The following is a 27,503-nucleotide window of genomic DNA, read 5'->3' as shown; positions in this document are numbered from 1 at the left end:
AAACAAAATAACAGACAAATCTAATTCTCTCTGCACATGCAGAGAGTGCAGCATAGTTGTGTCCATTTGAGAAGGAATTTACCTCTGAGAGTGAACCAGAATGAGGTCCACAGTGATGTGTCAGCGATGTGCACTGAGCGATCTGTCAGGCCCAGTGTTCTCCGCTGAGAACACTAGCCCTGACACCATCACTGTGACCCACAAATCATAGGTGCTTCCTTATGTTGGGGGCGTTGCCTAATGACCAGACTATTCACCCTTGAGCCTTGAAGTGCCCTGCAGTGTCTCGTCTCCAGGACTTACAAAGTAGGTGTCACGACCACCATGTCTGCCACTCACATCTCCCATGCCATGGCTGCCCCTGGGGTTCCTAACAGGGTAGTTCAGACTCTGGCACTCACCTCCGCTATCAGTCCCCTTGTTCCTGGGTTGCGTGATGTCGCGTTGTCATCTCATGGTGACAGTGGTAGCGTGCGCGCCGGTGACATGCGGGACCTGGACGGCGTGGGGCCTGAGTTGCCATAGTGTTCTGTGTCCTGTCTGGGCCTGGCTGGACAAGCTGGCTGGTGCATGCTGCACACTTCCTGCTTCAGAAACCTGTTGCCCCCCCCCCCCCCCCCAGTGGCGGCTATCTTATTGGTTTCTCCAATCAGGCTGCACTGCCAATGTCCATACAACCAATCACAGTGCAGCTCTCCCTTCAAATACTGACTTGCTGGGCCAAACCAGCAGTCAGTACAATGATGTCCTTATACTAGGCATCTGACTCTGCTTATAGCGCTGCTACTTCTAGTTCCAGAGACTCTATCCGTTATCCTGCTACACCTGCTGTCTTCAACCATCACATCGCAGACCCCTGCTGCCGCCTTCACGGACCGGACAAGGTTAGCCCCCCAAAGGGGTCATCCTTTCTCCAGCCTGACGGTTATTACTCTGCGATCCCTCCTGGTTACAGCTTTTAGGGTTGTCAGCACACCCTTCCCGGATTCATCTAATCATCCATTCTTCCAATCATCCAACCATCCAATCATTCAATCATCCAATTCGGCAATCCAATCATCCAATTCTTCAAGTTTTCATTTATTTCTTCAAACCTTCAAGTCAAGTCATCTCTTCATCCCAATCACCTGCAAGCTCTACAATAAGTATTGCATATCATTGACTTTGTTTCACTCCAGCCAGTGCTACCAGAAACGTGACAGTAGGTATTTGGTATAATTGACATGGAATATACTGGTAGGTTAATTGGCTCCTAACAAAATTAACTCTAGAATTTCTGTGTTTGCGTGTACATGTGGTAGGGAATATAGATTGTAAGCTCCACTGGGGCAGGGACTGATGTGAATGTTCAGATATTCTCTGTAAAGCGCTGTGGAATATGTGATAAAGCATCAGCCAATCAACTTCTAACTGACATTTTAACACATCTGGTTGGCTGGTGTGTTATCACTTTCCACATTATCAATGCTTTATCACCACTTTATCACTTTACCAGGCTTAATACATCTGCCCCAAAGTACCAACCAAGCAGCATCTCAATGAGATTTGGTCTGATTTGACCCAATTTTGATGGATTGGGCAGATAAATCGGACCAGATCTCAAGTTTTCACATCCCGCCGACAGATGCGCGGTCCCGTGTGTATCGGATCTGTTAAAGTCGAGTTGCACACACGCCATTTTAGAATAGTATGGCCGCCATTTTGGTTCGCAGAGTTGCGCAAATAAAGTTTCCATACCCGAGTCTGTGTGACAAAGTGGACCAGAAGCGTAGCCATACTATCACACATAAATTCATAAGAACATACTGACACTAAATAAAATATAGTTAGAGGTTTAGAACGCCACACATAGCTTAGTTAGCATTTGATTAACAATTGGGGGCTGCGTCCGTCCGTTTCACACTCTGGAGCTCAGTACCAGGCGCGCGGCCTGACCTATACCAGCAAAAGGGTGGAAGTATTTATTATCCATTGCTGGATGGGCCAGGTCCGCGGCGGTGCAGGGTTCGAGAGGTGCTAGCGTTGAACTCGAAGTACAATAAGTGAAATCCAAAGAAACATTAAGCCACGTGTTTTAAAGTATATTTAAGTGTTTAGTAAACTGTACTTCTGCCTGCCACAAGTAGTTTAACGGGGTATAGTGTCTTGAGTTGCTTGTTCATTACAGTATATGTGCCACGTGCGATAAGGTTCGCACACGTGGAGACAAAGGCCTGTGTATTATTATAGTACATAGAGGATATAACTTTTAGTGTTAGTTACTGCAGGGCCAGGGACTCCGCCACGTGGCGATAAGTTCTGGGCCTTTTACAGTAACGTAAAGCGTCTATTGTGTATTACGCAAGGTGCGCGCGCACGTGCCCATATCGGGAAATTTTCGCATCTTTGTACGTGATTTACGGATTAAGTGCGGGATTTATTTCGCATCTTGATACGTAACTTTCGGACGAAGTTAAGGGATTTATTCCACATTTAGGCGCAATTACTGCGTATAGCGAAACCCGAGCGCAACCTTGCAAATACACTGTAGAACACGTGGGTGGCCGATTCATCGGCGGCCTGTGAACAGGTTTAACAAAACACACGTACACACGTGGCTGTTCACTGGCACTGCACATGCAGCACACATAGGAACTCAAAGGTGAACAGTATTAAAGCACTAGCTTTATTTAAAACAGTATAGTAATATACTGTGGATAAGGCGGTGATTAATAAGAGAAAATAAGTTTTTCTTTTTGTTCATTTTCTCAAAAACAAGCAACTCAAACATCATTTTAATAGATTCCTATAGCTATTTAAAAGGGATTTATACCTGCATAAGTATCTGGTGAGAAACTACCAACCTGGGAAGATTTTTCTGTACAGAAATATTTCAATTTTAAGCGTAAGACCAAGGTGTAACTAGCGCCCAGTGTGAAACAAAACTGAGGCGAACGGGTGTGTGACGGCACGACTCAAGCGCAGTGTAGTCCAGTGTAGGACAGTCCAGGTAGGACAAGGTGCACGTGACGACGTGCCCATAGGAACTGCCCCTTCCGTGGAACTACCTATTTTGATCCACTGGGAGGGTACAAGAAGCTAAATCGGAACCCCGTGATCCGATCAGCTGCTTTAGAAATACCAGTTTTTGGGGGTACAGGAAAAACAAGTTTTGCTGTGTCCTGGAAAAACTGCCGCACCTTGCAAGTTGGCTAGTAGTGCGCTACTAGTTGAAAGACTTGGTGATTGAGTACATTACCTCGCATAGTGGGCTTCACGCTTGATTGCGGAATAGTGCCATTTTGTGGAGAAGGAGTGATTGGGAGTGACTCACTGATAAAGGGGCCTCCGGTTTCTGCTAGCTGTGAACTTTTATTCCTGTAATTATGGGTAATAACAGGTCACACAGGGATACCGAGTCAGTTAGGGAGGAATCTAGTCGACCCAAAGGGTCGGCGGCTTCCATAATGTGTTGGAGCACAGTGAACGAGCAGTTGTTTAAATGGAAAGGGATTGACACAAGGCAGCAAGTTAGAATTTCCCAGTGTTGGTGGTTTCGATCCAGAAGTCTTATCAGCAGTTAGAGATCAGAAATGTTTGCTCTTGCCACTCGAGGAAAGAGTTGAACAGAATGAATGTCTAAAATTGTGGCAGAAGGAAAGTACAACCCAAAAGAAACATAGTTATCTGTCAGATGCAAGTATAATCAGCCACAGGAATACGAATGTTTCCACTCACCAACATGTAAAAAAGGGAACAATTCAAGTCCGAAGTGAAACCAAAAATAACCTGAAAATGAATAACTTGTGTACTGTTTTTACCCCCTATAAGCAAGATACAGATCCACAGGGGGGATTCCTGACATCAGCCATCCCTTGCGAAGCTAGCGGAAAGGAGAGAGAGGCTGAGACAGCCCAAACTGCTGCTGCCATTCGGGTCGAGGAGATGGCTGATGCCAGGAACACGATTGGAGACACAGGTAAGTGCACACAACACAGCACAGAGATAGTTGTTCCTGGGATGTTGTCCAATGGTGCAGGGGGGATACAGATCCACCCTCTGCACACAGTGGAACCTCCTTGTGGACGGGGAGACAGGGATGAGGTAATGCCTGTAAAGGATAGTGACGTGCACAATACGTGGACACGATTGGAACGTCATTCAATCATCAAAAATTTCCCTGATCCCAGCAAAGATCTGGCAAAGTGTCAGAAATTTGTAAGGGAGCGAGGAAATTCAGATGAGCCCACCAACAAGGATTGGCGATACATGTTGAGAGCTTGCCTCCCTTCACACATAGATGTCCAGAAATTCATTCGAGACAGTGGTGTGGAGGGCGATAAGATTTTAACTGAACAGGGCAACCAGGAAAATATACGCCTAATAAATATACAATTGGGTGTATATTTCCCAGCGACGGTTGAAAATACTCTGATGTTCACTATCAAACAAAAAGATGGTGAGTCTGCCAGCGATTATTTCAACCGTGCTTTACAGGCGTTGCCAAAACACTCTGGTATCCCCGACCCCAGGGACCACATACATCTTAAGGGAGGGATTGTCTCTGTGCTGATACAAGGTCTTAGGGAAAATCTGAGAACCAACATAGAAACCATTCACCCCAACTGCAGACAGATGTCAATACATACTTTAAGGAAATCTGCTGTTGATCTGGACAAACGATTTATGACAGGAACACAGACAAACGGCATGCAGAAACTGATAACAGCCGATAGTCGCACTTTTAGTAAGGATCCAACCTATAACATACCACACCCAAGGCAAGACACGGTAAGACAAAACCAAACGATATGTTTCAAATGTGGAAACAAAGGACACATAGCCAGACATTGCAGGGTAAGTAACCATAGGAAACATAACACATATGTAAGTAACTGGGAGACACAATGGAAGGAGACAGGTAGGTCTCAGCACATAGCCATAGCCCCACCTAGTAGCCAACGCCGCCCTAAGCATGACACATATATGCAAACAGGGAGTAGGACACACATACACCCCACAACCAGATAACATAAGACAATATCTGAGGGAGGAGCCTCAGATATGGGTAAGTGAAATGGTTTAAATGTAAAAGTTTTGTTTTGTATCAAACCCGTTAACAACATTCCCTCCTCGTCTAGGTTGTGCCAAGCAAATAGCAGTTACAATTGGGGTAACAGGAAAGGTGCAGCATTACCCATTGGTAAAACAAATAGAGATCATAATCGGGCCCTTGCATATCAAATGCTCTGTCTTATTGACTGCAGCGGCTACGATTGACCTTCCAATTACAGAACTACCTTGAAATATAAGTTATGTCTGCTGCTGGACTCCAGAGAATTCAATAACTTAGAAACAACAGGACCAGTATGCACGAACTAGATGCAAAATTGTTAGATATACCCCCATGACTAATGCTGCACTGTACTGTTATAGATTTTTTTTTAACCCATCTAAGGTAGCTAAAAACTACAGCACAAATACCGAGTTCCCTTTGAACTAAAGATGGGAAGGACACAGGATTAATGGCAACAATAGCTTCAATAGAAACCCTGTTAAAAACAGAAAGTATAGCGCCCCAAAGTACAGCTTCACCATTTGAAATCTGAGGTTGAGCTGGAAAAAAAAAACAAAAACCAAAAAAATACCCAGTAAAATAACAAAGTTCCCAAAAGAGAACTTTTAGCTAAATACCCCTAGACACAGCCCATAGTTACATTCACACTGGGAAAGAGAAAGAAAGGGAGGGCTTACAAATCAGAACAGGAGTTGAAAAGGGTAAGAACCAAATAGTTGAGAGCCAATTCCCCCATAGTGCTAAATCCTGGTGTCATCCAAATAAAAGAAAAATTTCCTGTTGAAAATAAATGTACACATTACTGTCATTAATATTTTCTACTTTTTTTTGAGTTTTTCTCTCTCTCTTTTTCCAATTTTTTCTCCTTCCCCTACTCTTCTGTTCCAGAAACCTCAGAGAGCCACCAAGCCCCTCCCTGGGTCTTGCAAGATCGCACACTGTCCTTACGGCCCACCAATGGGTAAATACCAATACAATGGGTTAATGATCTATTGTTATGTCCTTTCCTCATCCACAACACCAGCAGATGGCGATAGACAACTTCTGGTGTATCCTCCTGAGGCAGGACATAAGGTATCTCAGGACGGATTGCGGTTGCGCCTGAACAGGGGGGGGGGGGGGGAAATCTGGGACACATTAGTAACCATAAACCCACAAATCATAGAAAAATAGTTAGAAAAATCTGTCGCACTCCCAGCAGAGAAATACCTATTGTGAATATGCGGTACCCCATAAAGCGAGTAGTCAATATATATTTTTCAGGAAATCTTGAACAAAGTCCCAGTAACTTTAAGCATTGCTCTTTATGTTACCCAGGGCAACCACAGCCACCATCTTGTGAAAAGCAGTCCAAGTAGTGCACAAAGCATTCCCCTTCAACAGAATGAAAAGGGTTGTAAAACGCATTTACATATAAATAGGTGCAATCACAAAACCCATGTCTTCACAGACAGATGTGGATAGTAAAGAAGAAACAGGCCTGATTACAGCCTTTTGCCATGGGTATGACTGACACAAGAGACCATGTGATTTAGAATATTAGACCTGCTGAGGGGGCGACAGATATAGTGACGTAAGAAACCTGGTGATGCCAGCCTGACCAATGTCGTACTGCAGTGTACAATTAAACCCTATAACTTGAGCACTTCCTACTTGTCTACACAGTGTAGTTGCCATAGCACTACTGGTAAACAAAACAGAGAATGTGGTGTTGGGGTGTGTTCTAACTGTTTATGCTCCTCATATAGTCTGGACACTCCTAAAATTCTGCCTAAACATGTGGAAAAATATTCATCAGCCAAGTTCACTAAATGGGAACTTGCATTGATGAATTCTATAAATGTTACCAGTAAAATGGGTAATATTGTAAACCCAGCAACACTCTTACCAGGTGTGCCCTCCAAGGCACAAAGGGTGGATTGGTGCTGAGGTTGCTGGAATGGTGGAATTTAGTGGGAGCCGAGACGAATATGATTGCATGACATGTTTGAATCAGACCTTTGCAGCATGCCCCCAAAGGGTGGTAACAACCCATTGGAAGAGGCAATTCATTTTTTTTTGTTTGTTTTCTTTTTCTCTCCCTCGTTCCTTAGGCCCTATGGCGCCTCAGAGATGTTTTGTTTCAGTAGCTGGCACTCCAGTGGCGCAAGCGTGTAAGTTTAAAAGATTCCTGACAGTCACACAGCTGCCGGACAGAGTGGCTGTTATCAAGTGTAAAGCCCACACCTTCGATAAGGATTCAGTGTCACTTGATAATGAACATGCTGGCAAGGCAGCTGGGTGAGCCATGCGCTCTGCGGATAATGTTTGTGTTCCCCCTGTAAATGTCAGTGTATTCACATAGAAATACAAGATTTGTGTCCCCTGCAGGAGAAGCAGTCTGGAAGCCGAAGGGATGTGGACAGGAATAGAAAGATGGACAAGGAAAACCAGTGACTCTGAGAACATGCCAAACTGTCAGGGCAGAGATAGACCATGGCCTGACTTGTCTTGACAGGGAAGGTATGTGGAAAATTAGTCCGAAATTACTGGTGTGCCCACAGACAGGTAAGACGACAGGATCATGCCTTACTTGTCTGGGGGAAAGAAACTGCAACGGCTGTTCCCATAGAGCCATCTCCACATCCCTCCTCCAGCAGGATCCTCTGCAGGTAATACAAAATTGGCTTTGTACAGTCCACTCTAGAAGCATTCTAGTTATTTATTTAATTATTTTTTTAATTTATATATATATGTGTTGATGTTTGTGTGTATAGATATGGCAACCCAGAAACACCCCTGAGCATGCAAGTTTATATGAAAGATTTTAAGTCATGTGTGAACCTTTTAGGGACTGATGGTACACCCCACAATCTCTTTTTGTAGTAGTAGAATCACTCTCAGAACTCCACCTCATTTGTCCCCATCGAAACATTGCTTGGCGGGCAGCCACACGTTATGGTAATCCCACAAGGAGATCCCAGACCTCACCACGAAAAAAAGTAATGCAAGTGATGTATACACACCTGGAAAACTGCAGCAAAAGGACTTTGTTGACACCTGTTGTGAACTGTCATAACCATGAACCAGGAGATGTTGTTGTTTCCCCTGCTTTGCCATATACAGGTTGATTTAGAGTAGATTTTAACTGAACAGGGCAACCAGGAAAATATACGCCTAATAAATATACAATTGGGTGTATATTTCCCAGCGACGGTTGAAAATACTCTGATGTTCACTATCAAACAAAAAGATGGTGAGTCTGCCAGCGATTATTTCAACCGTGCTTTACAGGCGTTGCCAAAACACTCTGGTATCCCCGACCCCAGGGACCACATACATCTTAAGGGAGGGATTGTCTCTGTGCTGATACAAGGTCTTAGGGAAAATCTGAGAACCAACATAGAAACCATTCACCCCAACTGCAGACAGATGTCAATACATACTTTAAGGAAATCTGCTGTTGATCTGGACAAACGATTTATGACAGGAACACAGACAAACGGCATGCAGAAACTGATAACAGCCGATAGTCGCACTTTTAGTAAGGATCCAACCTATAACATACCACACCCAAGGCAAGACACGGTAAGACAAAACCAAACGATATGTTTCAAATGTGGAAACAAAGGACACATAGCCAGACATTGCAGGGTAAGTAACCATAGGAAACATAACACATATGTAAGTAACTGGGAGACACAATGGAAGGAGACAGGTAGGTCTCAGCACATAGCCATAGCCCCACCTAGTAGCCAACGCCGCCCTAAGCATGACACATATATGCAAACAGGGAGTAGGACACACATACACCCCACAACCAGATAACATAAGACAATATCTGAGGGAGGAGCCTCAGATATGGGTAAGTGAAATGGTTTAAATGTAAAAGTTTTGTTTTGTATCAAACCCGTTAACAACATTCCCTCCTCGTCTAGGTTGTGCCAAGCAAATAGCAGTTACAATTGGGGTAACAGGAAAGGTGCAGCATTACCCATTGGTAAAACAAATAGAGATCATAATCGGGCCCTTGCATATCAAATGCTCTGTCTTATTGACTGCAGCGGCTACGATTGACCTTCCAATTACAGAACTACCTTGAAATATAAGTTATGTCTGCTGCTGGACTCCAGAGAATTCAATAACTTAGAAACAACAGGACCAGTATGCACGAACTAGATGCAAAATTGTTAGATATACCCCCATGACTAATGCTGCACTGTACTGTTATAGATTTTTTTTTAACCCATCTAAGGTAGCTAAAAACTACAGCACAAATACCGAGTTCCCTTTGAACTAAAGATGGGAAGGACACAGGATTAATGGCAACAATAGCTTCAATAGAAACCCTGTTAAAAACAGAAAGTATAGCGCCCCAAAGTACAGCTTCACCATTTGAAATCTGAGGTTGAGCTGGAAAAAAAAAACAAAAACCAAAAAAATACCCAGTAAAATAACAAAGTTCCCAAAAGAGAACTTTTAGCTAAATACCCCTAGACACAGCCCATAGTTACATTCACACTGGGAAAGAGAAAGAAAGGGAGGGCTTACAAATCAGAACAGGAGTTGAAAAGGGTAAGAACCAAATAGTTGAGAGCCAATTCCCCCATAGTGCTAAATCCTGGTGTCATCCAAATAAAAGAAAAATTTCCTGTTGAAAATAAATGTACACATTACTGTCATTAATATTTTCTACTTTTTTTTGAGTTTTTCTCTCTCTCTTTTTCCAATTTTTTCTCCTTCCCCTACTCTTCTGTTCCAGAAACCTCAGAGAGCCACCAAGCCCCTCCCTGGGTCTTGCAAGATCGCACACTGTCCTTACGGCCCACCAATGGGTAAATACCAATACAATGGGTTAATGATCTATTGTTATGTCCTTTCCTCATCCACAACACCAGCAGATGGCGATAGACAACTTCTGGTGTATCCTCCTGAGGCAGGACATAAGGTATCTCAGGACGGATTGCGGTTGCGCCTGAACAAGGGGGGGGGGGGGGAAATCTGGGACACATTAGTAACCATAAACCCACAAATCATAGAAAAATAGTTAGAAAAATCTGTCGCACTCCCAGCAGAGAAATACCTATTGTGAATATGCGGTACCCCATAAAGCGAGTAGTCAATATATATTTTTCAGGAAATCTTGAACAAAGTCCCAGTAACTTTAAGCATTGCTCTTTATGTTACCCAGGGCAACCACAGCCACCATCTTGTGAAAAGCAGTCCAAGTAGTGCACAAAGCATTCCCCTTCAACAGAATGAAAAGGGTTGTAAAACGCATTTACATATAAATAGGTGCAATCACAAAACCCATGTCTTCACAGACAGATGTGGATAGTAAAGAAGAAACAGGCCTGATTACAGCCTTTTGCCATGGGTATGACTGACACAAGAGACCATGTGATTTAGAATATTAGACCTGCTGAGGGGGCGACAGATATAGTGACGTAAGAAACCTGGTGATGCCAGCCTGACCAATGTCGTACTGCAGTGTACAATTAAACCCTATAACTTGAGCACTTCCTACTTGTCTACACAGTGTAGTTGCCATAGCACTACTGGTAAACAAAACAGAGAATGTGGTGTTGGGGTGTGTTCTAACTGTTTATGCTCCTCATATAGTCTGGACACTCCTAAAATTCTGCCTAAACATGTGGAAAAATATTCATCAGCCAAGTTCACTAAATGGGAACTTGCATTGATGAATTCTATAAATGTTACCAGTAAAATGGGTAATATTGTAAACCCAGCAACACTCTTACCAGGTGTGCCCTCCAAGGCACAAAGGGTGGATTGGTGCTGAGGTTGCTGGAATGGTGGAATTTAGTGGGAGCCGAGACGAATATGATTGCATGACATGTTTGAATCAGACCTTTGCAGCATGCCCCCAAAGGGTGGTAACAACCCATTGGAAGAGGCAATTCATTTTTTTTTGTTTGTTTTCTTTTTCTCTCCCTCGTTCCTTAGGCCCTATGGCGCCTCAGAGATGTTTTGTTTCAGTAGCTGGCACTCCAGTGGCGCAAGCGTGTAAGTTTAAAAGATTCCTGACAGTCACACAGCTGCCGGACAGAGTGGCTGTTATCAAGTGTAAAGCCCACACCTTCGATAAGGATTCAGTGTCACTTGATAATGAACATGCTGGCAAGGCAGCTGGGTGAGCCATGCGCTCTGCGGATAATGTTTGTGTTCCCCCTGTAAATGTCAGTGTATTCACATAGAAATACAAGATTTGTGTCCCCTGCAGGAGAAGCAGTCTGGAAGCCGAAGGGATGTGGACAGGAATAGAAAGATGGACAAGGAAAACCAGTGACTCTGAGAACATGCCAAACTGTCAGGGCAGAGATAGCCCATGGCCTGACTTGTCTTGACAGGGAAGGTATGTGGAAAATTAGTCCGAAATTACTGGTGTGCCCACAGACAGGTAAGACGACAGGATCATGCCTTACTTGTCTGGGGGAAAGAAACTGCAACGGCTGTTCCCATAGAGCCATCTCCACATCCCTCCTCCAGCAGGATCCTCTGCAGGTAATACAAAATTGGCTTTGTACAGTCCACTCTAGAAGCATTCTAGTTATTTATTTAATTATTTTTTTAATTTATATATATATGTGTTGATGTTTGTGTGTATAGATATGGCAACCCAGAAACACCCCTGAGCATGCAAGTTTATATGAAAGATTTTAAGTCATGTGTGAACCTTTTAGGGACTGATGGTACACCCCACAATCTCTTTTTGTAGTAGTAGAATCACTCTCAGAACTCCACCTCATTTGTCCCCATCGAAACATTGCTTGGCGGGCAGCCACACGTTATGGTAATCCCACAAGGAGATCCCAGACCTCACCACGAAAAAAAGTAATGCAAGTGATGTATACACACCTGGAAAACTGCAGCAAAAGGACTTTGTTGACACCTGTTGTGAACTGTCATAACCATGAACCAGGAGATGTTGTTGTTTCCCCTGCTTTGCCATATACAGGTTGCTTGATAGACCTTTGGAAAGAACCACCCCAAGTCTTGTTGACCAGCACTACCTCAATAACAAAGTCGCAGAGAGAGAGATTCGGGTACGTTCGTCCTACTGCCAAAAGACCAGAAACCCAGAAGGTCCTTACACTCGAGGGCGAAAGAAAGAAATCGCTAAGAGGCACCATTTCGGGAGGACTGGAGAGCAGCTAAGGTCAAGCAACCTGTACAAGCTACAAAAGGGACTGTGACACACCCCACTGGTAACAGGTTGGAAGGATCACTAACAAATTTTTCCTTTCTCAGTTTTCTCTATTGTTGTGGGTCCTATTCTTGTCCCCCCCCACTATCCGTTCTTATCTTCAAAGTCAAGGATACCGCCGCTGCACTGCTGCCAGGCATTGGACAGACGATACAGAGTTCTGAGAGTGTGTTACCCGTCCCAGTGTAGGTCAAGGTAGAATCTATAAACTTGACACATTACCCAGGACCGGATGTTTGATAGTGATAATACCAGCATACTTAAAAGCATACCAAAAAGAGAGACAACAAAGAGTTCAAGGGTCTGTTGTCACAAACAATACCTACCAAAGGATGCCATATCTGAAAAACAACTGTATATAGTGTAACCTCCCCTGTTTTTATTTTTATCCCAAGATTTGTACATTGTCCTTCGTCACCCTGAGTAGATTGTTCGATAAATGCGGCCCATCGTTTATCCATGATCCAGGATCGGCCAAAGAGCAGATGGTTTACTCCCCTTATATGTTTGATTCACTGATCCCAATTTCTCTGTTGGGATTATGAATTTCTGTATTGTTATGTAAAATGTTTGTACTGTAACAGTTTTATATTTACTGTTAAAGGGTGGACTGTTAAAGTCGAGTTGCACACACGCCATTTTAGAATAGTATGGCCGCCATTTTGGTTCGCAGAGTTGCGCAAATAAAGTTTCCATACCCGAGTCTGTGTGACAAAGTGGACCAGAAGTGTAGCCATACTATCACACATAAATTCATAAGAACATACTGACACTAAATAAAATATAGTTAGAGGTTTAGAACGCCACACATAGCTTAGTTAGCATTTGATTACATCCGTCTGTATCATGTTTAGTACCGATATGTTCCGTTTCATATGCGCAGTATTCCGGTCATTGACAATATTTCGCAATACATACGGTCCGATAGTTATGGACAAAATCCATATTCCTAAGACAGTTTCTGTTGAAAAGTATATAACAAAGGAATCTATTAAAACCGGTTCTGACTGCTATTTACAATCCCTGACGACGATACTAACAAACAAAGGACTCCAAAAGTCCACTCCCCTGCACCTATTCAAACCAGGTGCATCATCTTACCCCCAATCACAGTGGACCTGACATACGATCTCTGACCAATAGGAATGGCCTTTGACCTCCCCCTTCTGACCCTATAAGATAGGTGACCCAGGGCGGCCTCGGTCACTTCGGCATATCTTCCTTTCCCTGACCATTGACCGGACTATGTTCAAGCCTGAACATAGTGAGCTCCGACCGGACTGCGCTGCGCTATTTCCCCTGAAGGTAACATTCGTATTCCCCTTTTATGTGATGTGGCTGATTATGATTGTATCCTGTATCTGTACTTTCTTCCCCTAGTAGAGCCTGTTTATTATACTCATTGTTAGACTATTGTATCACTTGTTATACCTGTATTCCTGTAACCCCCTTTTGTCCGTTAGGGACTTAAATACACCTTTTTACGGAGTTCCTATCTCCTTACTTCTATACTGTGGTTGTGTCTGTTTATTCGCATATAGCGATAAGGTATATTACGGACACTGTCCTTAAAGGTATATTCGCAGATTAGAGTCAGAGTACTGCGAAAGGATCTCTTATTAAGGTATTGGTTCTTTGGTGTACAATACACAATAAAGATACGCTACGCTGCGCTACGCTTTGTTCGCACGTAGCTAGGTATAAAGGGTACGCTGGTTACGGACATAATACGTAACCTGCGCTTTTCACTTATTGTTTCTTTGGTCATATTTAATCGCCATTAACAGATCAGAGTTGGGAGGCTGGACAGGCTGCACATAAGATAAATCTTATGTGCAGCTCAGAGCCGGGGGAGGAACACTGGGAGCCGGCAGGGGGGGATGAAGAGTGGCGGGCGGGGGACTCACAGAAGAGGTGAGCAGATGCTGGTGGGGGGAGCTGGACGGCGGTGTTCTCAGAGAGCCAGGCAGGGGAGCCGTGAGATGAGCTGCAGAAAAAAAAAACATACAAATGAATGGCAAATTCAGCTCGATGCCCACCGCCTAGGGGCATCAAGGACAGCCCCGGTAAGTTCTGGAGGGGGGGACCCCTTCTTTGGGGGGTCCCCGCTACCCCAGGACCCCTGCCCATGTTGACCGGTCAGAAGGATAAATGCTTTGGCCGGGGGACTTGTATAAAAAGTCTCCCCCTGGCTGTGGCATTACCCTGCTGGCTGGTTGGGCCCGGTGCTGGTTGTTGAAATACGGGGGACCCCTAGTCATTTTGTCCCCCGTATTTTGGGAACCAGGACCGGCCCTTGAGCCTGGTACTGGTTTTGTAAAATCTAGGGAACCCCAACATGTTTGTCCCTGTGATTTTATGAAACCAGGACCGGCTCTTTGAGCCCGGGGCTGGTTATGCTCAGGAGGGAGGACCCCACGCCGTTTGGTTTTTTTTACACAAAATCGAATGTCTTAAAATGGGCACATTTTCAAGTCTAAAAATGGCACTAAATTGCACAATATCGCACTTTTTTGCCTCAAATTCACATCTCTTTACATATGCGAATTTGCTGCAAAAAAATTGATTTTTGCACAAGCGATTTGGTGCGATTTTTAAACATGTCCCAAAATCGCACCCCATTACATTTCGCCCTTGGTTTACTCTCAATTTCTGTAGTACTTGGCACATATGCTCTCAATGTTGTACCACAGATGAAGAGTAAACCAGTGTGTATCTCATATTTATAACGAAAAGTTTCACAACTCTGGGTTTAGTTTATTCAACAGAATATTCCAACAGTCAGAAACCTGCCAGCAATTCTCATGGAATGGTTTTGTATACTTTGCCTGTAATAATCAGTAAAATGTATATATTGTAAAATTATTATTTTCCATTTGGTTTATTCATTGGTGGAGATATGTTCAAATCAAAAGCTATTAAGCATTTCCATTATTGTTATTTTAACTTGAAACTCAGAAATGTGCAACCAACATTCTTTTTTAAATATACCATTGATAACTGCTTATGATGTTTCACATTATATGTGGCCTGTTTTACATCGATACCCATCGGCGATCTGTCTGAAATAATTTTATGCTATTTTGTAATCTTTAGACGACACGTCAGGCAGAAAAAAAATGATGTTTTTGAATTAGATAGTTAAGAGCTAAGGCTGTGAATTTATACTACAATAATGTGACCCACAAATCATAGGTGCTTCCTTATGTTGGGGGCGTTGCCTAATGACCAGACTATTCACCCTTGCCCCTTGAAGTGCCCTGCAGTGTCTTGTCTCCAGGACTTACAAAGTAGGTATTTGCAATATAAAATGACAGATCAAAGCATTATTACATAGTAAAAAGTCCAAAGAACACACCACAGGCTGGGTAGGGTAGATTATAGGTGTGACGGGTGTGGCTCATTAAGTCAACAGTGGCTAGATCTATAGTCAATAGGTCAACCACTATTGGTCAACGGGCAGAAGGTCAACACATGACAAAGGTCAACTTGCATTATCTCAACATGTGAGCAAACAGTCAGGATATGGGAAACGAAGACAAGGGAATTGAGCGAATCACTGGGGACAAGGATGGGCCAGGGAAGAATATTGCCGGCCAGCCTGTATCTATTGTCAGCTGTGTTCTGCGGTGCATTATGTCATTGGGAACGTTCTACAGACTATTCCTATTAGTGTGGTCTAGCTTCATTTACCAGGGCTCCTACTTAGCTTCTGTGAATAGCTACATGTTCATTACTGTCAACATCAGTGTATCCTATTCAGCAATTGTATTTCTATTACTTTTCCATTCATGTTTATGAATAAATATTGTCACATTTGTACCAACTCTGGAACATCATTTACGATTGAAGCAACACAATCCAATAACACAGGAGTGGGCAATTATTTCGGCTGGGGGCCACTTAACCCTTCCAGTAAATATTCGAGGGCCGCACACAAAATATTCTGTATATACAATACCCCTCACCTGTATGTGTAATATATATATCGGTATATATTTGTCGGAGAATCCGCACTCACGGCCAGCCCCTGTCAATATATAGTGTGCTCCACTAAGGAAACATCAAAATCTATTTCAATTATAGCACAGGTATGGAGCTGTATAAGATCCACAAGGAGCACTCACCAATAAGATCACTGAATATTTTTAATGGTACTTTTCTGCAGAGGCGGCCCAAGGTATAGGCATACTAGGCAATTGCCGAGGGCGACAGCCTATGCCTAGGGGCGGCAGCTTTACCGGCATTCGGAGTTCTGTTCCCAAGTTCCCCTGGGGCCCTGGCACTGCTGTAACTACCTCCCGGCCAGCAACCAGCCAGGAGGAGGGACAGCAGTGTGTCATGTTCCTGGCCCCTCCTGCTCCAGCGGCGCAGGCGGCATCAAGTGCAGCAGTCATGATCAGTTTCTTTTCAACTCGGAGAAGCCAGCCAGCGGCCGCCGACTTCAGAGGAATACACCGAGGCCACCCAGGTAAAGTAAGAGCGATGGGTTTTCTATAATGTTGAACTCAGAGTCTGTTTGACACCTTTTCCACATTCGCGGAGGAATACGCGGCCCTGCCACCGCTTTCCCTAAATATAAAGTCTAGATCCGCCCCTTTTAATATCTAACCCTACCTCTCCCCCATGGTCTAATTTTACTCCCCCCCCAAAAGAAAAAAAAACTAATAATAATAAAAGTTTAACTTCCCCCCTAGTGCCTAGTAAGCAATCGGGAAATGCAAACATGGTAACTGCATCCCTACAGCTTATATGATACAGAATCATATATTATGTGGAATAGTTATGTTACTTGTATTAACATAGTTATCTAGCCTGTGCACTGTGGTGTTGATATATAGAAAGTCCAATTACGTAGAAAGCCATGTTGCTTATTTTTGAATATAGCAGAGCTTTGTTCATTAATAGGGATAAATTCGTACAGTATATACTCCTATCTTACATAAATATTATGATATGAGGTTTGTTTTACATATAAAGTACAGTATTATGTAAAACCAGAATTTCTTATAACTAGAAAGCAGCAGTAAACCTGGAGATGACCAGCATATGGTTTGTCCTAAGGTTATTGTCCATCCGTATTGTGTGGTAAATGTTTGTTGCTTGTTTGTGACTTTCTTTATTTAGATTTGGTGGGACAGAAGCGGAACTAGCAATGGTGCTAGGGGACACCAATCCAATTTTTGCCTAGGGCATCAAATTAGTTAGGGCCGACTCTGCTTTTCTGGATAATTTACATCTTACTTTTTCAGGTTGTAGTAGATGTTTCAGCCACTGGAGGGCTTTTGTCAAGACAAGTTACCACACATCCTTACAGCACAGAAAATCCCAGTACTGAAAAGACCCCCATGCCCCTCTCCCCCAGGACCCAGATAGCAGCATCTACCCCCTCTCCCCTTAACACAGCCGCCCCCCTCAACCCCCAACCCCCACCACAATAGGTAGAATTTTGTACCACTGGCAAGAGGGCGCAATTAATTATCTTGCGGTGCTGCTGAGGAGAGATCTATTCGCCGGGGGCAGCCGAGCGGAATTTCCTCTGTGAAGTCAGACGATGGGCGGTATGGGAGGCGGAGCCAACGGGGGAGTGTGCAACAAAGCGGCACACCATTTTTAACTGTCGCTTTGGCTCCACCCCTCAAGCCGCCCAGCATCTGACATCAACAGAGGAAATCCCGGACTCCCCCGTGACCCGATGAACGAATTATCCGCCACCCCACAGAGTAAAATCCCGCCCTGTGCAAGGCTGTGAATGATTTGCGAATGGATCGCTGAGTGCATGTCATCTGCAAATACATTCGCATCTCATTCACCATCTAATAATTTCCCCAGTCTGTGCATGGGTGCATAACTGACCCTTTTCTCAAGTCTTCACAGAGAAAGGCTGATAGAGGCTGGCATGGACATCACACACCCTTCCTGAAAATGCTCGGGCACACCTTTGTTTCTTCTGACACTCCCAGAAATATGCAGGATACCACCCCCAAATGCTTGCTTCCTGTCTGTCAAATTTGCGAGGGGATTGCAAGTAGATTCATTCACCAGGCACTGACCCCTGACACAGACACTTACTGTTTATTCATCTGCTTCATAAAACCACACATTTCACACTGTAGCCAGGAAAACACAATCATGTCAAATAATGAAATAAAACTAAAGGTGTACACCCAGTAAAGTTGTGCATAGGGTTGGCTTGATCCCTAAATCCACCACTGATCATTCTACTGCCTTCTTTAGCATATATTCTAATGGTGTGTACACACGGTGAGATTCCTTTGCAATTCAAACCCTATTCGATTGCTATGCGATTTGTGCCATTCGATTTCTGCTGTTTCGACTTTTGTTAACTCATGTGCGATTTCTTAGCGATTGTACTTTCACTATGCGCTTGCGATTTACATGCAATTTAGACTATTCAATTTTGATTTTGACTCTGCTGTAAATTTGAATAAAAGGTTGTTGGCTGGCTGGTGCAGATCGCATCGGGAATCAAATCGCATATGAATCGCAAGGCATTAAAACAGCATTTGATTCATACAATCTACATCCGATATGCATTATATAGTCTTGGCTGCCCTGTCTATTTCGCTATTCAATTTCTGTTGAATGGGAGCCCGCTTCGGCATCGAATCAGGGTTGAAAGGTTAAAAACCTGTTCGATCTCCATTCGATGTATATGTGATCCCGATCCGATTTTGACTACAGTATATAGTCAAAATCTAATGTCAAATTTTACTGTGTGTACACACCATTACACTTATTACATTGTAGAGATTTTTGGGCACAGACATCTTTGCCTTCTGTTTCATGTCATTGTATGTAATGTGTTTGTGTGATGTTATGGGTCCCCTCAAATGTATAGTGTTGTGCAATGTTTCCGACCAATCTAAACAAAAAGCTAATAAAAAAAATTTCCCAGATCTCCCAAATGTTAACAGTCACAATCATTAAACCCATATTCCCTAATTAATAATGAGATTTTAAAGCCTGTTCACACATAGGCACTGGGATAAAAAGCATTAAACACATTTTCACTGCACTTTTCATGTGTTCTGTTTTAACAAAACAATCTGTTGTGCTGGTGCTGCATGTTCCTCCATAACAAATAGTGTTACCACATCCTAAATTATAAACACAGCTTCAAAATGTTACAATGTGATGGTAGCTACGACAGCACTGACTTTTATGTGGTGGTCATGTGTTTATGTAGTGTGTAAGGTGCAAAATAAGAATAGATGTGAACCGGGCTTGCCTACCCTCCCGGTATTGCCGGGAGGCTTCCGAAAATCGGGTCCCCCTCCCAGCCCCCCAGGGAGGTGGGCAATCCTCCCGCATTGGCCAGGCAGCCCTCACACACCCCTTCCCTGCTGCACAAAATTACTGTTTTTCGCGGGTCTGCGACGAGGGGCGGGGCTAAAATGTCATAAATCGACAATTTAGCCCCTCCCCCAATTCGGGGACCTGCAAATTACGTTATTTGACTGTCATGGGGGCGGGGTTTGATGACGCCTGCCCGTCCTGCCCCCCTGACATGCTGCTGTCGGGTCTCCTCTCCGGATAAAAAAAAGGTCAGCAAGTATGATGTGAACCTTAAAGCTGGCCATACACTACTGCGATGTATCACAGCAGTGTATGGCCATCCGGCCCCCCTTTAGCTGGCCGGATCCTTCTCAGGCAGCAGGATCGCATGTGGCCCTTTCACATGCAATGTATCACATGCGACCCTGTTCCCCGCCGCCGGGAGGTACTCCGGTCAGATGCGCACAGGACCGAGCATCTGACCTGATGGGATGTCAAACACATCTGATTTGGGCCATTTTCTCGCCTGACCTGTCAGGATCGGGTAAATTCGGCCCAAACTGGACTAGTGTATGGGGACTTTTACTTTTTTACAGAGAACATTTCATCACATAGAACTGGGGGAAGCAGACAGCCTTGCACTGTCACTATCCATACCACCACCTATAGCCTTCAGTAACCAGGTGACTAGTAAAGCAGAGTGGAGCGAGCCATCGCACCCAAAGAGTGGCGAGTAAAAGCTAACCTGTGAAGGTCCATTTAGGCCCCCATGTTCGGACCTTGCTCCTCCCCCTGTCACATCAGAAGGCCTTTCTCCAACTTGGAACTAGACCTAACCTTAGATACATGTGCACTAAAGTCTTCATCTGTCTAGTAAAAAGGTTTGGTACTTATGTAGTATCTGGGCGCCCGATTTTTTGATTGTATGCCTTAAGTTAAGGCATACAATCAGATGCAATGCGATGCGATATCGCATCGCATCGCATACGACCATATCGCATGCGATGCGATGCGATGACCCGATTTTTCCATAGGATTCAATGTTAAAATGGACTGAGTCCATTTTAACATGGAATTCAATGGGAAAAAGGGGTCGTTTTCATACCCCTACTATCCAAGTGGGCATGGAGTTGGATATAAACCTGTGGCGAGCGTAGCGAGCCACCGAGCCCGAAGCGTGGCGAGCGTAGCGAGCCCCGTGAGGGGACACAGAATACCGTCCCCTCGCGGGGCTCGCTTCACTCGCCACGCTTCGGGCTCGGTGGCTCGCTACGCTCGCCACTGGTTTATATCCAACTCCATGCCCACTTGGATAGTAGGGGTATGAAAAGGACCCCTTTTTCCCATTGAATTCTATGTTAAAATGGACTCAGACCATTTTAACATTGAATCCTATAGAAAAATCGGGTCCATCGCATCGCATCGCATCCGATTTGGTCGCATGCGATGCGATGCGATGTGCCCGATCCGACCCGATTTCTAAATCGGGCGCCCAGATACTACATAAGTACCAAAGGTTTCATACGATGCTTATTTTATTACCAGCTGTCACTAAAAAATAAATAAGAATTTTCGGTACTTGTGTACTAGCACGGCGCCCACGATATTTGGTCGCACGACATATAATCGCATCGCATGGCATACACCCGATGCACTGCGATGCGTTTTAAAATTGTATAAGCCCCCTATACGATGTTTAATTGTATAAGCACCCTAATGGGTCTTACAATGTTAAATGCACCCCCACGCCACTCCCACTATGAACGTGAACCCGAAGCGAGGGGCGGCAGTACACGTCCTACGACCTTTTCATAGCCCCACTATGCACGGTGGCGTGGAGTTGATTTTATATAGTGTGGCGAGCGCAGCGAGCCACCGAGCCCGAAGCGTGGCGAGCGGCCGCTTATTACTTTACATGTTTTCCGCGTCCCCTCGCGGGGCTCGCTACACTTCGGGCTTGGTGGCTCGCTGCGCTCGCCACACTATATAGAATCGACTCCACACCGACATGGATAGTGGGGGTATGAAAAGGTTGTAGGACGCGTACCGCCGCCCCTCGTGGGCTCACAGCGCTCGCCACGCTTCGGGTTGGCGTTGATAGTGGGGGTGCCGTTGGGGGTGCTTTTAACATAGTAAGCACCCAACACGTTTAATTAACTTATAGGGGCCACTTTTAACATGGGAAAACCCTTTAGGGTGCTTATACAATTTTAAATCGCATACCATTGTATATGCGATATAATGGCATACAATGCCATACAATTCAATGGTATACAATTTAAAATTGTATAACATCGGCTGCCATCGCATCGCATAGCATACCATCGCATGCCTTGTGGTCTGTGATGCGATGGGCGCCGTGCTAGTACACAAGTACCGAATTTTCAATAATAGTATAAATGGGATTGGAATTTTTTTTTTTTTTTTTAATTAAGGAGCAGAATACAAAAAACAGCTATTAGCAGAATATAAATAACAAGTAATAACACCTGTATGTCCCTGCAGAGATCTTCCTATATTTGTGTTCTGGTTTTAGATAGAGAGAGGGAGAGGTCGACACCACTAGGTCAACATGTATGAAGGTCGACATGACTGAAGGTCTGCATGGGTTAGGTTGACAGGGCATTAGGTCGACACATGCATTAGGACAACATGGGGAAGGTCAACAGTCAAAAAGTCAACATGGGGGACTGTAACCCTTAAAATTCGGGGACAAAAACCATGCAAGCTATATCAATGGGGCAGGCTGGCAGACATTATTGATGTACTGTAGCTTCTGAGGTTTTTGTCTCCGATGACTCGTTTCCATGATTTCTTACGGATTATTGTTTCTCTTTATATGTGGTTACCTGACACGGTACACTGGAGGAGCACCCCAATGTTGCTGGATTGTTTGATGTGTGTGCACAATAATACCGAATATATATATATATATATATATATATATATATATATATTCCATGCACAATTAGACTCTCCGCTAGCCTCCAAACTTTCAAGCGTTCCCTGAAAACTCACCTCTTCAGGCAAGCCTATCATATTTAAGTTCTACACGCATAACCCTCTGAGGCACTTATGTATTATATAGCTTCTCTACTGGACTTGTAACTTGGTGGGACTGCTATGCTATTACTGGTGCCTGTCCTTGTGTTTCCCTCCTATATCCCTATAGATTGTAAGCTTGCAGCAGGGCCCTCCTACCTCCAAGTCTGTCTGTTACCCAGTTTGTTTTATCACTGTCTACTATTGTAAAGCGCAACGGAATCTGCTGCGCTATATAAGAAACTGCAAATAAATAAATAATAAATAAATATATATTGGCAAGACCTGCCCCATTCTGCCCAACAATTGGAAACACTGTGCGCCCAATATACCCATGTTGATTTCCATTCAGGGACCATTACCAAAGGTAGATGCATATGAGATCACAAAAAAAAATCAAAAACTCTCCCTGTGACATGACATGGTTGTTACTTTATTTCTTTCCACTGTATCTTACTCCAAGAATTATAGCCCTCTGGACTAGAAGCAATTGTATAAATGGACAATCCTATCATACAAAAGAGCTGTTCTTAGATCACAATGAGTACAGAAAGCAGGTTAGTATTTATTCTTGTATTCTGCTAAAGACTTGGAGAAGGGTACCATCTAGTGGAGTATAGAAGGATGTTACAGTGAGTTCAAAAGGTTGGTAAGCCACATAAATGGAGAAATTATCTGGCTGATCTCGTGCAGGTATGCCTGGCATTATTTGAACAGTTACATTGGACGAAATAGGGGGTCATGGACATGGACATTGAAAAGTAGCACAGCGTCCCCTCGCATGGCTCGGTGATCGGCATGCTTCGGGCACGGTGCCTTGCTACGCTCGGCACACTATTTGATTCTCCCATCACGCCCTGGTGGATGGTAAGGCATGAACTACTGCCTGTCGGCACAAAAAAAGTGGAAAACCCCATGTCGACCTTTTTACTGTCGACCTTCCCCATGTCAACCTAATGCTTGTGTCGACCTAAGCTCATGTCAACCTTCATGCAAGTCGACCTAGTGGTGTCTACCTAGTGACCGTATCCCGGTGAAAATTTCATCCATACTGATTGTGGTGTATATATATATATATATATCCACAACCAGTTATATTGCACTCACAGTTCATCCAATTTATATCATGGGGTGCTCCACTCTCCCATAGAAAAATTTCCGTGGTACAAAATCCAAGTAAAAGCAATCCAGAGCACTCACCACTTTTTGTAAATTCAAAGATTCTTTATTTCTCCATCAGTGCCAATGCCGACGTTTCGGACCTATGGAGGCCCTTACTCATGGCTCTGCATACACTTCCTGTCTGTTGCAGGAAGTGTAAGCAGAGCCATGAGTAAGGGCCTCCATAGGTCCGAAACGTCGGCATTGGCACTGATGGAGAAATAAAGAATCTTTGAATTTACAAAAAGTGGTGAGTGCTCTGGATTGCTTTATATATATATATATATATATATATATATATATATATATGTATATGTATATATATATATATATATATATATTTTTTTTTCATATGTGCTACTGGTCTTCCTGCGGATCCATGAGGATTTGAACATAAGAGAATGATTCTTGGGAGTTATATGTGACTGTTGGACTTTATTTGTGCAAGACATAGGGATGGCCATCGACCATTGATGGAGAACCAGATGGTTTCCCTCCATCGATGGCACAGCAAAACAATGCTTTGCTTTTTTTTAAGTGCCGGTATACCGAGCATAGCTCCGCCCCTGACAACCGCGAAGCCCCCGCCCCCATTTTTGATTGGCCCACAGGCCAATCAGTCAAACACAATGGATGTGCATCAATATGTACAAATATCGATTGTCATCCATTGCATAGTTTAGCACTATCGATGGCCAGTTGCACTATTGCCATCGATGGCAATGGCAACGATGGCCATCCCTAGCAAGACACTGTTGACCTACCATTGTTTATCATGTTTACAGATTGGATGGTTACAGGCAAGACAAGCACAGTGGAGGGAAATATTGACAAGTATATCTCCACATAAAAATGTTACCAACAAAATCAATCAAATTTTGTCCATTTACCTGTATTCTTTCCCCGTTGCTAGTGGTGTTTCCAAAAGGTGACCTTTCTGTCTGGTTCTAGCATCTAGTGGCTATTCAACGTGTCTGACTGAAAGCAGCAGCAGCAGGTTGTTGGTGACTTTTCCCTGTCCTATGGGACTGACTTTCAACTATCATAAAATACAGGAAGAATGCCTGATGTCAGAGATGGATTATTTACTTACACAAAACGATGAGAGTATAGGAAGCGTTGCAGGGCATGCTGGGAAATGTCATTATAGGTGATTTTTTTTGTTGATGAGGACTCTTAGGGGTACAATTTCTAAGATGGGAGTTCTATTGAAAATGGGATGTGGCCCATAGCAACCAATCATATTATATCTATAATCTTCTAGAACACGGGTGTCAAACACAAGGCCCGCGGGCCAAATCCGGCCCGCCAGACCTCGTCATGTGGCCCGCGCGAGGAGATAGCAAGCAGGGCAGTGTGTCCCAGCTCCTGCCTAGGCCACCTCCTCTCACCCACCCCACCGCGGCCGCCTTACCTGTTCCTCCACTGTCGGCGGCCATGTTCCTGTAGGCACATATGTATGCGGCTACAGAAACATGGCCGCCGGCCTCCACGGCTACGTGGAGGAGGGCCCGGCTGCCTGTTCCCTCTGATGCCCGGCAGTGACAGACACTGGGTGGGGACGTCATGACGATGACGCCGCCCGCCCATGCGTCTGTAGAGAAGTAGGAGCAGGCAGGGAAGCTGGACCGGGAGTCAGGGACAGTGTGGCCGCAGCAAGCAGTGAAGAAAAGCTGGAAGCCGCAGCAGCTGCAGGACAGACGGAGAAACAGTAAGTGAGGATGAGGATCACACTCACAATAAAAAAATATATATATATCTGCTGTTTCCTGAGGTGTCCCCGTGTATAATAATAATAATGCCATGACACCACAGGCTGCTCCTCCTGTATAATCATTTATGTGTCATGGCATTACTTTTATTATATTATACAGGGGGAGCAGTCTGTGGTGTCATGGCATTATTATACAGGGGGAGCAGCCTGTGGTGTCATGGCATTCATTTTATATTATACAGGGGGAGCAGCCTGTGGTGTCATGGCATTATAATTATACAGGGGGCCTACAGATACAACCCTTTGAGGGTGACCAAACTGCTGATGCAGCCCCCGATGAATTTGAGTTTGACACCCCTGTTCTAGAAGGTACTAAATTAATAAGAAATATAATCTGATTGGTTGCTATGGGCAAAATCCCATCTTTAATAGACCTTTCATCTTAGTTCCTACAGGATAGGGATTTTATATCTGTTAAATAGCTGCAGATGACGTTGGATGATTAATTTATGTAAGGAAAACGTATGTAATAGGACAGTGTAATGGTTATCATTACTGCCACACAGCAGCGCTATGCAAAGCTGTCCACAAAGCCGCTCATCTGCTGGTAATACAAGCAAATGAGCAGCTTTCCCGTGATGATGCGGGAGAGCTTATCACCGCTCATCTCCAGGCCATACACACTGGGCGGCTTTGAGCTGAAAGCAGCTCAAACTTGGTGTTTTGAGCGGCTTTCGGCTGAATATTGCCCAGTGTGTTAGGGCCTTAACTGTGTGAAATTTGTTATTCTCCCCATGCTTTCATGGGTTTACTGTGGGTACTCCGGTTTCCTTCCACAATCCAAAAATATACTAGTAGGTTATTTGGCTCCTAACAAAATTAACCCTAGAATGTGTGTGCCTGTATATGTGGTAGGGAATATAGATTGTAAACTCCACTGGGGCAGGGACTGATGAGAATGTTCAAATATTCTTGCTCTTTGATTGGACACACTCTTTGGACGCACTAGAACTTTGTGGATTCGGACCTTTCAAGTTACTGCGGTGGTGCCGAGCAATTCTGGCTCGGAACACTTTGCTTTTTTGAGCATAAACCCACCGCAATTTACCATCAGGATGAGAAATCATGTATGTTTTTATTATATGTTTGATTTCACTTTTTATTATGTCACTGTACCTGTAAAATAAAAATTGTGTTACCCATATTAAAGCAACAGAACATATTTTTATGGGGAATGCGCCAAATTAAGTGCATATATTCTTTCTGTTATGTATTTCAAAGACATAAGCAACATTCAACGAATTCTCAAAACTGATTCTGTACCACTCCCCCACATTCTCCTACACTGTCCACAATCTCCTCCGTAACCCTCACTACATTGCCCCTGCTACTTCTCTACACTGCAGCACGGACAACTGCAGGACACCCTTTCCCCTCCAGGCAGCCCTGAATGGCATATCGGCTTCTAGGTATGTCCCCAAAGTAAAATCCCAGGTCACACTGTTCAGACTTACGGGGATATTCTATATCTGCCAATATTTCCAACTTTTTCCAAAAATGCATCTTGGGCCAACCACTTACATAATAAAAGTCAAGCATGCCTGGCACCCACTGGGACACTGGGAACAATAACTGAGAAAACTAAAACCAACCCAACTAATTTATATAGATCTATGTGTTATCTGTTAGCCATGTTTTACACCCTCCAGAGACATTTGAAAAGGAGATAATTACTTGTACTCTCAAAAGCCAAATTTCTGAGGTATGGGAAGCGGTTGAAAGGATTATAGTGTCTAGATAGGCAATCAATAGATCAATACCAGAGTCGACACAGACAAAAGGTCAACATGCACTAAGTTGACATTGACAAAAGGTCTTTGATCGACACAATTAAAAAGTCCACATGGCAATGGTCTTCACATGAAAAGGTCGACATGTTCTTCACAATTTTTTCTTATTGTGGACTTTTTAGCCATGTGGACTACAGTTGGGAACGGTAAAGTGTGCCGAGCAAAGCGCCAGCG

At 44.0% G+C, this 27,503-nt stretch overlaps 1 protein-coding gene across 4 annotated transcripts in view; it reads right to left on the bottom strand.

The window, feature by feature from the left end:
* Window positions 1-27,503, bottom strand: part of HPSE2 (heparanase 2 (inactive)) — a 333,369-nt gene that overhangs the window by 304,195 nt on the left and 1,671 nt on the right. For all 4 annotated transcript variants that reach the window (XR_014444637.1, XM_083149563.1, XM_083149565.1 and 1 more), the window contains exon 2: window positions 24,656-24,804. The gene's annotated coding sequence lies outside the window, so the exon portion shown is untranslated. The remainder of the gene's footprint in view (window positions 1-24,655; window positions 24,805-27,503) is intronic.

The sequence above is a fragment of the Crinia signifera genome, chromosome 6, assembly GCF_055691185.1.
Source record: "Crinia signifera chromosome 6, ASM5569118v1, whole genome shotgun sequence".
Classification (NCBI taxonomy): domain Eukaryota; kingdom Metazoa; phylum Chordata; class Amphibia; order Anura; family Myobatrachidae; genus Crinia; species Crinia signifera.
The sequence above is the reverse complement of the archived record's forward strand: the minus strand, read 5'-3'. Positions and strand labels throughout refer to the sequence as shown.